Genomic DNA, 12714 nt, shown 5'->3' with positions numbered 1-12714 from the left:
CGGCTTCCGCGCCTGGAGACCCGGGCTGAGCGGAGGGGGTGCCGCGCCCACCCCCAAGGGCGCTCCCCGCCCCCCACCTGGCCGCAGCCCCGCCGCCCCCCGGCGCCCCTGCGGCCCCGGCCGGGCCCCCTCCCGCCGCTGGCGGACCCGGCGGGAGAGGGAGGCGCGCGCTCCGAGGGGGCGCCTCCTGCAGCGTACCGCGAGCCGGCGCCCCGCCCGTCATTCATTCACTCACCCACTGGTTCAGGGAACACACTGAGCACCTACTAGTGCCCGTCCCGGCGGATCAAAGTTAAAGGGCCTCGGGGCTCCCTAAGCTAGCCGAGCAATCACTTGGCAAGAGGGTCAGAGGAAGAAGGCCGACAGCACCCAGGCGGGGGGTGGGGGGCTGACCGAGCTGAGGACCGCACAGCCTGCCCCAGGAGGCCATGCCAGGGAAACTGGGGGTCGGGGCACGAGGAGGAGCCCAAGGCAGCAGCGACGGGATGCACAAAGGCAAAATGGCAAAGCAGCTCAGGAGGGTCTAGGAGCTGAGGGGACTTGGGGTGTGGGGTGAGGAGGGGCAAGGGACTAGAAGACTGGAGCCGCAGGCAGTGGGCCGGCAGGAAGCAAGGCCGCTCCGTGTGGTTGTCCAGGTTGTGCACCAAACTAAGAGGGAAAGCTTAGCCAGGCTCCACCCACCAAGCCGTGGGCCTTGGCCAGAGCCGCATCTGCCCAGAGGCGGTGGCTTTTTCCAATTTGTACTGAGGCGCTAGGTGAGCTAAGCTGGCTGAAGAGTCATGTGGGCTGACTAAGGATTTCAGATTTTTATCTTGAAACTGACGAAGAGCTCCCAGGAAACAGAACCAATAGGGGATCCCCGGTGTGTGTGTGTGTGTGTGTGTGTGTGTGTGTGTGTGTGTGTACACACACAAAGAGAGGGGAATTGGTCCACGCTATTCCTATTCCAAAGGCTGACAGGTCCACAACCTGCAGGGTGGGGCTGGCAGGCTGGAGACCGGGAGGAGTTGCAGTCCGAGCCCAGAGGCTATATGCTTGCCGAACTCCCTCTTTACTAAAGTCAGTCTTCTTGCTATTCAGGCCTTCACCTGAGTGGATGCGGCCCACCGACATTATGGCAGGTCATCTGCTTCACTCAGAGTCTACTGTTTATTTCAATGTTAATCTCATCTTTAAAAAAATACCTTCGCAGAAACATCTGGAATAATGTTTGACCAAATAGCTGGGTACCGTGGCCTAGCCAAGTTGACACATAAACTTAACCATCACGCTACTGAAGACTGTCCATCCGAGGACAAGCCGGGCAGACTCACGTTCCGGTCACTTTGGTGTGTGAGCAATTGGCGCGGGGAGAGTTGCAGAACAGGGGCACCGTGGAGAGACGGTATCCAGACAAGGGGTGAATTCACGCTGTGGCATTGGGGGGATGGGGGGAGTCAAGAGCTCTTTGGGAGCAAGACCTAGTCTGACTCTGTAAGTGATTGACTAAAGGCTTGGCAAGAGGAAGGGGAGGAGCCGGGGGTTCCCGGGTCTGCTTGAGTTCGGGGTAAGGTGTGTTCATTTTAGGGCATGGGTGACAATGTCCTGAGAGCAGCCCGGCCGCAGGAAGGGCTTGGGCTGAGATCGCCCGGGAAGGGTGTGCAGGATGAGAAAGGATGGGGGCGGGGGGAGGAGATTCTGGGAACACTTAAGGGATGGACAGGTCGTAAAGTACCTCCAAAGGTAAGCATTATTATTATTACTCATGCGGTGGAATAATTTGTTGAAATGTCGATTTGCGGCCCCTCCCCCTCCCAGTCACCCCTGACTTGTCTCTGGATGGTAGGCAGTGGCTTCCTGAAGGCCTCAGCCCCGGGCCCACTGAGACAATGCCAGGGGGCCCGAGGAGCAAGGGTAGGGATGTGGCTTTGAGGGCCCGGACACAGAGGGGAGATAGACTGGGAACGGGAAAGAAGACGGCCTGTGCAGCGAGGACCCCGAGGTGCCTCGGGAGGTGATGAGACCTCAGTAGGGATGGGGGTTGGGATGCGGGGCCCCAGATTTCTGGCCTTGACAGATTCTTTCACTGCACGTGTCCAGGGCGCGGGAGCCCTGGCGACAAGAGACCCCCGGGGGCCAGAGCAACTAGGATGGCTGCCTTCCCCCTGCCTTCTGGGCTCCTTTAAGCCTTCAAGGATACTGCATGAGAAAATGCAATTTTTTGCCATCCCAGCAGGCCCAGGACAGAATCAAACTGATTTAAAAGAAATTAAGTAATATATGTGTCTTGCAAGCCTGAGCTTGTAGGTTGAGATTTGCAGCAACACTATTACCTTCATTTACAGGTAAGGAAACTGAGGCCCAGAGAAGCTCAAGCTGGGTTAAAGGCACACAACCAGTAAGGGACTGATGTGCTTTTTCTAGGTAGACCTTTCTGATTCTGTAGCCCTAACCTGTGGCCGAAAAACTCCAGACACGTAAAGGGATCAGACAGACATGGTGAAGGGAGGAAGCATGTCAGGGACAAGAGTTCTTCTGGTCACTGCAGCTCTCGCTCAGCCTTGGTGTGTATGGCAGGGCAGGACAACTGTGGAGGGCTTGATGGAGGCAAAGTTCAAACACTCAGGCTCTGTCTCAAGGGGCCATCACTGCAAATGTGGTCATAAGAAAAAGGCGTCTGTTTCAAAGACAAAGCTGGAAATCCACATTTTCTATGTGAAATCAGATTGGTACACCTTCGATTTTCTTGTTAAAAATTCAGAGGCGTCTGGGCTTCCCTGGTGGCACAGTGGTTAAGAATCCGCCTGTCAATACAGGGGACATGGGTTCGATCCCTGGTCCGGGAAGATCCCCCATGCCGCGGAGCAACTAAGCCTGTGCCACAACTACTGAGCCTGCACTCTAGAGCCTGCGAGCCACAACTACTGAAGCCCACGTGCTACAAGTACTGAAGCCCACACCCCTAGAGCCCGTGCTCGCAACAAGAGAAGCCACCGCAATGAGAAGCCCGCGCACCGCAATGAAGAGTAGACCCCGCTCGCTGCAACTAGAGAAAGCCCGCGCGCAGCAACGAAGACCCGACGTAGCCAAAAGTAACTGATTTAAAATAATTTTTTTTTTAAAGATATAATTAAAAAAAAATTCAGAAGGGTCAAGCAAACCGTGTCTACGTGCGTTGGTCTGTGGTGCAAGGTGCTGCTCCAGGACCCGCCACCTCTAGGAGGCCGAGTCGGAAACTGGTTTGGACAGGAGGCCCGGAGCTCTGGAAGATGCTGGGCTTGGAAACAGAAGCCGGGCCCTCACTGGGGACTCACCGGCTCAGACCGTGGAGGGAAGGGGTGGGTGCAGTTTGGGAGAGACCACCAAGCCCGGATCAGCCTTCCCTCCTGCGCACTTTGGCTGAAGGGGGCAAGGGCGCGCCTCCATCAGCCATCAGAGGGGCTTTTGGTGGCTGGGCAGTGGCCTGCCTGCACCCTGAACCCACCCACTCACACCCCCGCCCCAGTGGAGGGGGCTCACCCAGACCTCTCCCTGCCCAGTGGGAGCTGCCCTGGTCCCGCTGACTCGTCCCCTGGGGCCTCAGGCCCAGCAGAGAGGGTGAGGTTCCCCTTGCCCACCCCTCCCCCTGCTCTGTGGCCCAGACGGTGCCCTGTCTGTGCCCTCAGCCAGAAGCTCTTTGGAGACTCCAGGATGACTCGGAGCCGAGGCCCTGCTTCCTCTCCTGACCGCATCCTGCAGCTCGCAGCGGGGGCAGGTGCAGGGGAGGCACTGCCCCGGGCCTCTGTTTTGGTTGCCAGAAGCTAGAATGGTCCAGACGGCCGCAGCCTGGTGAGTAGCTCTGTGAAACGCAGACAACTGACTTCGGGGCCAAGCCGGGGGGCTTCATTCCACTTCTTCTCGAGGGAAGGGAACCCCGACACTGGGGCCAGACAGGAGTCAGAGTTGTTTGGAGTGCAGGGCAGACCCATCCCCGGGGCTCAGGCTCAGGGCGGGAAAGGACCCACCGCCCAAGAGGCCAGCATCCTCCAGGCCGGCGGCTCTCCCTGGTTTCTCTCCAGGGTTTAGGGTCCCGCCCCGCACCCTCCCCGCCTGCTGTCTCTCTCCTCTTTCATTTTTCCTGTGCCTTCTCTCTTCCTTCTCTGCTTCATCTCCAGCCCCTCCATCCCGGCCTGCGCACTGCCTGGACCAGGATCCCTGGGGCGCCACCCTCTCCCTGGCCCTGCTGCCCCCGCCGAGACCACCAGGGGGCGACAGTTCCCGGCGGAGCCTCCGGTCTCCGTGCGCCGGCGGGGGGACAGGGATGGAGAGCCAGCCGGGGCCTGGGGCTCTAATCCAGCAGGGTCTCTGCCCCGCTTCCCGCCCGCGAGCCCCCTGGCCCCGCTTCCCCTGCGTCCGCCGTGGGACCATGTGTCCAGCCTGCCCCACCGCCCTGGCCTCTCTGGCCGGACCCCCTTTCCTTTCTGGAGACGCAAAGAGAACTGGGAACTTAAGAAAAGGTAGTGAATGGTGTTAAACATAATACAAGTGCAGAGATAAAGCTAAATACCAGAACAAGGGGAGACAGGCATTTTGGGAGCTTTCCACCGTGGCAGAGACCAGCATCCAGACCAGAAGACACCCGGGTCCTGAGGGTGGGTCCAGAGGGCGGCTCTGCCCCAAGCTCCCCACCAGGAAGCGCGTCTGCTTGTCAGATGACAAGTAGTGGTCACTGCCCACCTGGTCCCCACCCCTGTGGCCCCTGCGTGGGCGGGTGCGGTGGAGAATCCCAGGCCCCGGGAGCAGACCCGCCCGCAGGACCCCATGGTGCTGCCCCTGGCAAAGGCTGAGAACTGGGCAGCTGGGGGGGTGTGCCCTGCCCAGGGCTGGATTATCGCCAGTACTCCAGTAACCCCTGCCCTTTTCAAAGGCCTGGGCTGGAGGTGCCTCTGAAATAGCGCCGGACCCTCCCGGGGCCCTTGCATCACTTTACCTGGCAGGTGCGAGCGTGCAGAGTGGCTCAGGTTCATCATTTAGGAGAGATGTTAAAACACGTGTTTTGGAGTCAAACAGCCTCGGTTTCTTCCTCTGTAAAATGGTGGTGATGGGATCACGCGTGTGGCCTTGATGAGGGTAATGAAACTGTGCAGATAGAATGTACTCCGCACGGAGTAAGCTCCCAGAAGAAGGCAGTGATTTGTTAAAAGATGTTATTTCGACATTCCTCGTCTTAAAAAAAAAAAAGTTTTTCTTCTTTCTCACACTCAATTCTCAGGAAAAATTAATAATATTTCTGCACGATAATTGCATCTTTCACGTTCCAAACCTGTTACCGGCGACCAAGTTCCACTTCCTGTGGTTTAGCAGCTTCAGGCTTCAGAAGGCAAATCTCCTCCTGTGACCAGGCCGCCGGGCCTGCGGCCTTGGCACTGTTAACTGAAAACAAACTAATGCCTCACACCTTTGGCGTCTCTTAAACTCCTCAGTGATGAGAATGGAAGGGAAGGGAGTGTTTTGAAGGGAAGTTGGTTTAAATTGAGGTCAGATGCTGTTGAAATGTTCCATAAACGCCGCTGCGTGTGACCTTTCGGCACCTCCCTCAGAGCTCTGGTTCCAGCCACTCCTGCCCTCACCCTCTGTGACCTGGCGACTTAGGTCGATGCGTTTCCACTGATTTGTTCATAAATGCACTCACCAAAGTGTTCTAGGTGCTCTGATCACTCTGTAGGGGGTGGGTGGGTTCCGTGGAGTGGCCGAGAGGTCCTAGGAGGAGCTCAGGCTTGCTGGGCACTTGTGACAGGTCGGGCAGAAGGTCCCAGGCTGGAATCGGGGGGAGATGCCACCCGGTTTGTTCAAGAAATGTCAAAACTTCACTGTTGTCTTGGAGGCTGCAAAGTGGGTGATTTCCATATTCTTACCCACTGTTAAGAGCTGGGATTTCCAGCAGGAATAAGTAAGAAATTGAGAAGCAATTAAAATGCACCCACAGGGTAACAGGGAGGGGGGAGGTGAGAGGACAGAGGGACGTAAGCTTTACCATTTCTGTGTGAGCTTTTTGTTGTGAAAATGCATTCCCTGTGTATGTGCAATTTCTGTAATTAAAATAGTGTAAAACTTAATATGAAGACTCTCCAACATTAGTAAAAGCAGAGTCTAGTATAGTGAACTCCCATTTATCCATCACCTAGACTTAGTAATTATCAATATTTCCCTGTATTTCCATAGCTTATTTTTTCTTTAGTGAAATATTTTAAAGAAAAATCCCAGGCCTGGTAACCTATCACTTCTAAATGTTTCAGAACGCATCTCAGAAAAAAAAAAACAAAACTGCACCTTTTCTTATATAAACATGTGGCCCTTATCACAATAACTCCTTAATATTACCTAATACCAAGTCCATTCAGAGTCCTCCAGTTGTCCCAACACTGTCTTTTAAAGTCAGTCTGTTTGTATCTGGATCCAGTAAGGCCTACACGTTGCATTCTGCTCTTTTAATCTTGTGTGGGTCCCCTCCCCACCCTGATTCTTTTTTAATCATGTCAGTGACTTTTTGAAATCAGGTTAGTTGCCTCGTGAAATGACCTACATTCTGTGTTTCATCTGCTGCGTTTAACTTGCTCCTAACCCCACATTTCCTGCAACCTGGAAGTTATCCGCAAAGCCTTGATCGGGATTCTGGCTTCTGTTTTGGGTGACAACACCTCACGGATGGTGTCGGACGCTCCAGCCCCCTCCTCTCCCAGAGGCAGGTAACCTCTGGTCGCTTCTCTTACCTGGAGGTTCCGGGTGACGGCGATCCTCCACCATCCGACTGTGTTTTCCCCTTGTCACTAGGAGATAATCTGTGAGGTGACGTGTCCAGCCCCCATCAGCTCCCACCGAGTGGTTTTAGTATCTTTTTTTTTTTTTTAAACATCTTTATTGAAGTATAATTGCCTTACAATGGTGTGTTAGCTTCTGCTTTATAACAAAGTGAATCAGTTATACATATACAATATGTTCCCATTTCTCTTCCCTCTTGCATCTCCCTCCCTCCCACCCTCCCCATCCCACCCCTCTAGGTGGTCACAAAGCACCGAGCTGATCTTCCTGTGCTATGCGGCTGCTTCCCACTAGCTATCTATTTTACATTTGGTAGTGTATATATGTCCATGACACTCTCTTACCCTGTCACATCTCACCCCACCCCCTCCCCATATCCTCAAGTCCATTCTCTAGTAGGTCTGTGTCTTTATTCCCGTCTTGCCACTAGGTTCTTCATGGCCTTTTTTTTTTTCCTTAGATTCCGTATATATGTGTTAGCATACTGTATTTGTTTTTCTCTTTCTGACTTACTTCACTCTGTATGACAGACTCTAACTCCATCCACCTCATTACAAATACCTCCATTTCATTTCTTTTTATGGCTGAGTAATATTCCATTGTATATATGTGCCACATCTTCTTTATCCATTCATCTGTCGATGGACATTTAGGTTGCTTCCATGTCCTGGCTATTGTAAATAGAGCTGCAATGAACATTGTGGTACATGACACTTTTTGACCTATGGTTTTCTCAGGGTACATGCCCAGTAGTGGGATTGGTTTTAGTATCTTTTTATCTAACAAACACCCATCACTGTGGCCTGAGTCAGTTATTGTACTGAGGCTGCAAAAGGAGATTTTTTATGTCTAATTAAAACATTTTTTTCTCTTAAAAAGCAATACATTTCATATGATGTGAGCCGTTTCCTTCTTAGTGATCCATTTTCCCAATTCAGGTTGTGACACAAGAAAACCCCCAGAAGACGTCCGCACTGGTTTATTAGATTTTACAATAACCTCCCTATTTATACCACATGCTGGGGAGCCCTCGGCAGGCTCTGCTTACGTGTCTTTCCTGGTATAACGTCTGAGAGCACAGTATGTGTGGCTCTCTTGGTGCAGGACCCAGAGAAACAGGCTCTTACAAAAAGCATTTGTGAAGTGGCTGACACATGAATTTTACTTGCAGATTTGATGTCAGTCGTTTGTCTTTCTTTGGCCTCCTGTTGATGGGTTTGTTCATAGCAGTGGATGGCATGGTTGAGTTTGTGTGTATGTGGATGGTTTTGCCTTGACTTTAATTTTTAATTGATGGTTACATGCTTCTAGCCTTTGATGGGTGCATTTTATAACATATTTAAAATATTTTTTTAAAGCAATAAACTAGATTAGTCTCTGGAGAACAGGCTGGGCCCCCAATCACGGGATTGTGGATTCTTTGGACTGACAGGGGCCAGAGAGGACCCCTCACCCAAGCCCACCCAGTGCTGGGGTCTTGCCTGCAGCTGCCCAACTGTCCAGCACTGGTTACAGCGCCTCAGCAGAGTGGTGACTGTGGGCGAGGCTCTCAGCCCCTCTCACTGCAGGGAACGCTCTGGCCTCTGCAGGACATTCCCAGGCCGGAGGGACCAAATGTCCTGGGTCTACTCATAGGCTTTCACTGAAGGGTCCCTGTGATTAACTGACACCCTGGAAATCAGTGACGTACAAAAGCGGCTCAGTCACAAGACAGAATGCTGTGTGTGATTTTCAGTTTCAAGAAAAGAGATATAGGAAAAGAAAAATACAGCTTTACCCAAGTGACAGGTCCACATGGCTTTATTTCCTTCTTTGATGCCAGTGAGGCTACCACCCCCATCTTTTTTTGTGTCGCGGATGGAGACTCAAGTTACCAGGCTTGTCCTGGAGGCGAGCTGGGAGTCTTTTTAATTTCTGTAGTCCTGTGGTCTTGCACACTGACTGGCACATAGTAAACTCAAAATGAAAATGAGTTGAATCAGTGATTTTGAGAAGAGAAATCCAAAACGATGGTATGACTCAATTCCATTTAACGAATGTCTCTCGTGGGTTTTTTACTCCCAATAGTTACAGCAAACATGCAATGCTTAATATGTGTCAGATAGTCCAGAGCGCTTCACATATTAACACATCTAACTCTTTCACATTCCCTTTGTGGTAAGAAACATTATTCCCGTTTTAGGATGAGGATTTTGAGGTGAATAACGACAGGGAGGAGGCGGCTGAGAGCTGCTGGTGTGTTTCACAGTCAGCACCTGGGGTCTAAAATAATCCTGGTAATTCTGACAAAAACTTGGTTACATAGTTGTTGTGCTACATTTCAAAGTGCTTTGTTCCCAAAGCTGCTGCTACTGGAGAAGGTGAGGCGGTTTCCAGAGGCGCTGGGAGCCCCGAGGAGGGCCGGGTGGCAGGGGGTTTGGGACCCACGTTCAAACCAGCCCTGAGCCAGGAGGCGTAGGTGATCACCGCACACACCGACCAGAGCAGGGGTGCTGGCACCTCAACTGCCTGACGGCGGAGGCCCCGCTAGTTACACGCAGCCTGGCCCTGGACGGAGCCTTCAAAAGGACCACTGTGACATCTACGTGGTGGCCAAGAAAAATGCTTCTAATACCTTCCGGGGAAAAAAAACAGAGCACCTTGTGACTGCAGTAACGTGACGTGGGACCATGACAGGAGAAGGGCTGGGGGGAGAAGGTCAGAAAATGAAAGAGTACAGTTAGGCTGCAGGACCCTGAGCTATTCTACTGTGAATGGGACCTTGTCTCTCTTTATAGGATCACAGTTTTAGAAAATGAGACCTGAGAAGGTTTGAGGCAGTAGCTTCTATAAAAACCGAAACTTTGTTTGAAAAGATAGAAAGAATTGGGCGAATCTGCGACCCTACCCGGTGCTGTGACTTTGTGGGCACGGGATCTGGTGTAGGGACAGCCCGGGCGTGAGCTGCTTGTTTTAGGGTGTCTGCGTGGCAGGGGATCAGAGGGGAAATGGAGAGTGTGCACACCTGAAGACAGTCATTTTCAGAGCAGGGCGAGCTAGATTAATCACCCCTCGTCTGGCACCTCTTCCTGGGCGAACCACAGCCTCCCAGACGCTGCAGCTGCTTCAGCTGCTTCGCGGGCCGGTGCCTGAGGCTTCGGCCCAGCAAAGCCCAGCACCTTCCACCCCGCCTGTGGGGTTACCCAGGCAGCCCTGGGGGTGGGCTTTAGCACTGCTTCTCCCAGTCCTGACCCCGACCCCAGCATGCCTGGGAAGAGCCCCCTTCCCCCTCTTAATCGGATGCCCAAACTTCATCTCCTGAGGGGACCCTGGTTGTATTAGTTTGGGTTCTTCAGAGAAACAATATATATAAAGACGTTTATTATAAGAAATTGGCCCAGCCTTCCCTGGCAGTCCGGTGGTTAAGACTCTGTGCTCCCGATGCAGGGGGCACGGGTTTGACCCCTGGTCAGGGAACTAAGATCCCCCGTGCTCATCACAGCCACACACACCCCCAAAAAAAAAAAAAACACAACAAAACAAAGAGACTGGCCCTCATGGTTATGGAGGTTGAGAGGTCCCAGATCTGCACTAGGCAAGCTGGAGGCCCCAGAGAGCCGACGTTGGGGGTCCCAGTGCCAGGCTGGGCCCAAAGGGAGGAGAAGCCTGACGTCCCAGCTCAGCTGGTCGGTGGAGAGTGGGTTCTCTCTGACTCTGCCTTTGTGCTCTAGTCAGGCCTTGAGTGGAAGCATGAGGCTGTGACGGAGGGCCACACGCTCTACTCAGTGTCTGATTCAAATGTTAATCTCATCCCAAAACACCCAGAATGATATTTGACTGAGCACCCAGGCACCTGGTGGCCCAGTCAAGCTGACACATGAAGTTAAGCATCACCCTGATCTTTTGAGAACAGAAGCAGGGCCAGTGATGGTGGCCTTCACCCCAGGGCACCCTTCGGTTTAGTGCTAATTGGTGAGAAACAGGGTAAGCCAGGCATTAGCAAACTAGAGGAGGTGGAGGATGGCTTGAGCTGTGGACCAGGATGTGGGCTTTTCTAAGTCCTGCCCTGTGCGTGACCTCGGCAAGTCAACAAACCTTGGTGTTTGAGTTCCCATCTATAAAATGGGGGTAAAAACACAAGTCCTTAAGGCGAGTTACATGAACTCTCCAAGGCTCAATTTTTTCGTCTGGTGAACAGGGAGAATAATATACATGCCATAAAGTTGTTGTGAGGATTAACAAGATAGTAGATATAAAACCCTTAGGTCAGCACCTCTCACCTAGTATGTGCTCAATAAATATTAGCCATTATTTTAACACCTACTTCAGAGCTATATTGTAATAATATGTTGTATAAAAAAGTCTTTGAAATAACATAATAAGATGGTAATATTGTATTCTTTTAAACTTGGGCAGATACCAAATTGGCAAATATTTTTTTACGATAATAACGCCTGGTGTTTGTTCAGGGTGTGGTGAACGGGCACCCGCATACCTCCAGAGAGAATGTAAATTTTTCAACATTTTTGGCACAATGTACCAACGTCTTAAATTGTTCATAATCTCTGATGAATAATTTCACTTCTAGGAGTTTGTCCTGAACAAAGAATCAGAAATGAATATGAAGATTTTTGTCCAAGGATGTTCATCACAGAATTACGTGTAAGAATGAAAACTTGAAAAACAGTTTAGGGGCTTAGTTAAATAAATGCGGTTACATTTCATATAACGATGTAATGTAACCTTAAAAAGATGTTTAGAATAATATTTAACGACCTGATAAAATATGGCATTTTGCAAGTGAAGGAAGCAGGCCACAAAATAACGTATATAACGTATATTCAACAAACTGTTACTGAATGCCAAGTTTGTGCCAGGCACTGGGTACACACTTGGGAACACCATAGACTCAGTGTTTGGTCTCATACAGATTGACACCAATTTACTTGTTTATTTATTTATTTTAATTGGATTTACTTGATTTACTTATTTATTTATTTATTTTTGGCCGTGTGGCAGGCAGGATCTTAGTCCCCTGACCAAGGATTGAACCTGTGCCCCCTGCAGTGGAAGTGCAGAGTCTTAACCATTGGACCGCCAGGGAAGACCCCAATTTAGCTGGGAAACAATGTACATGTGTATTATTATATACACAGAAAAAGAAGGTATCTCTTCACGGTAGAATAACGGATGTTTTCCATATTTTTCCTTTATATTTTCCTGTAATTTCCTTTTTTTAAAAAAACAAAGAAACTGCATTACTTAAACAATCAGTGGGGGGAAACTTACAATTTGTAAGAGAGAGCCTGGGCCTGGGCATCCCTGGGCGTGAGCTGGGTGTCACACGGGAGGGGGTGGCAGGGTCCAGAGAAGTCGGGAGGGAGAGACAGAGGCTTAAGCTGCACTGTTGCTGGTCTGCGACCCTGACCAGGCTGCTTCCAAGCCCAGCCCCATCATCAATAAAATGAACCGATCATTCCTGCCGGCCCCGGGGTCATGAGGACCAAGGAAAGCATGTCTATGTGCCTTTTACAAACGTGTGCTGTGCTGCAGAGATGCAAGTGGTCGCTCTTACCTTAAGCAGGTGACTTCCTGGGTCTGGTCCTCCCCGCCCTCTTGGAATGAGCAAAACGGGCCTCCAGCTCTGCAGGCCTGTGGTGGACGTACATAGGGAGCTCACACAGCGCCCACTCTCACGAGAGATGCAATGGCACGCTCAGCAAACACTCTGGTGACAATAGGAGGAGAGTGGTTTCACCTCCTCGCTTCCTCCTTCCCTCCCGCGAAGCCAGCATCCCTGCCCTTTGGCTCCCGGGTCTTTCCATCCTTTGCCCCACTGGCCTGAGCGGGGGTCTTGATGGGAGCGGGGGAGGTGAGTAGCTTCCTGCAGGCCACCCAGCCAAGGCAGGGCAGCATTTAGACCCCATGGGCTCTGACAAACAAGATGTCCTCACCATG

This window comes from Balaenoptera ricei, chromosome 1 (assembly GCF_028023285.1).
Source record: "Balaenoptera ricei isolate mBalRic1 chromosome 1, mBalRic1.hap2, whole genome shotgun sequence".
NCBI classification, from domain to species: domain Eukaryota; kingdom Metazoa; phylum Chordata; class Mammalia; order Artiodactyla; family Balaenopteridae; genus Balaenoptera; species Balaenoptera ricei.
This window is presented reverse-complemented; position numbering follows the sequence as displayed.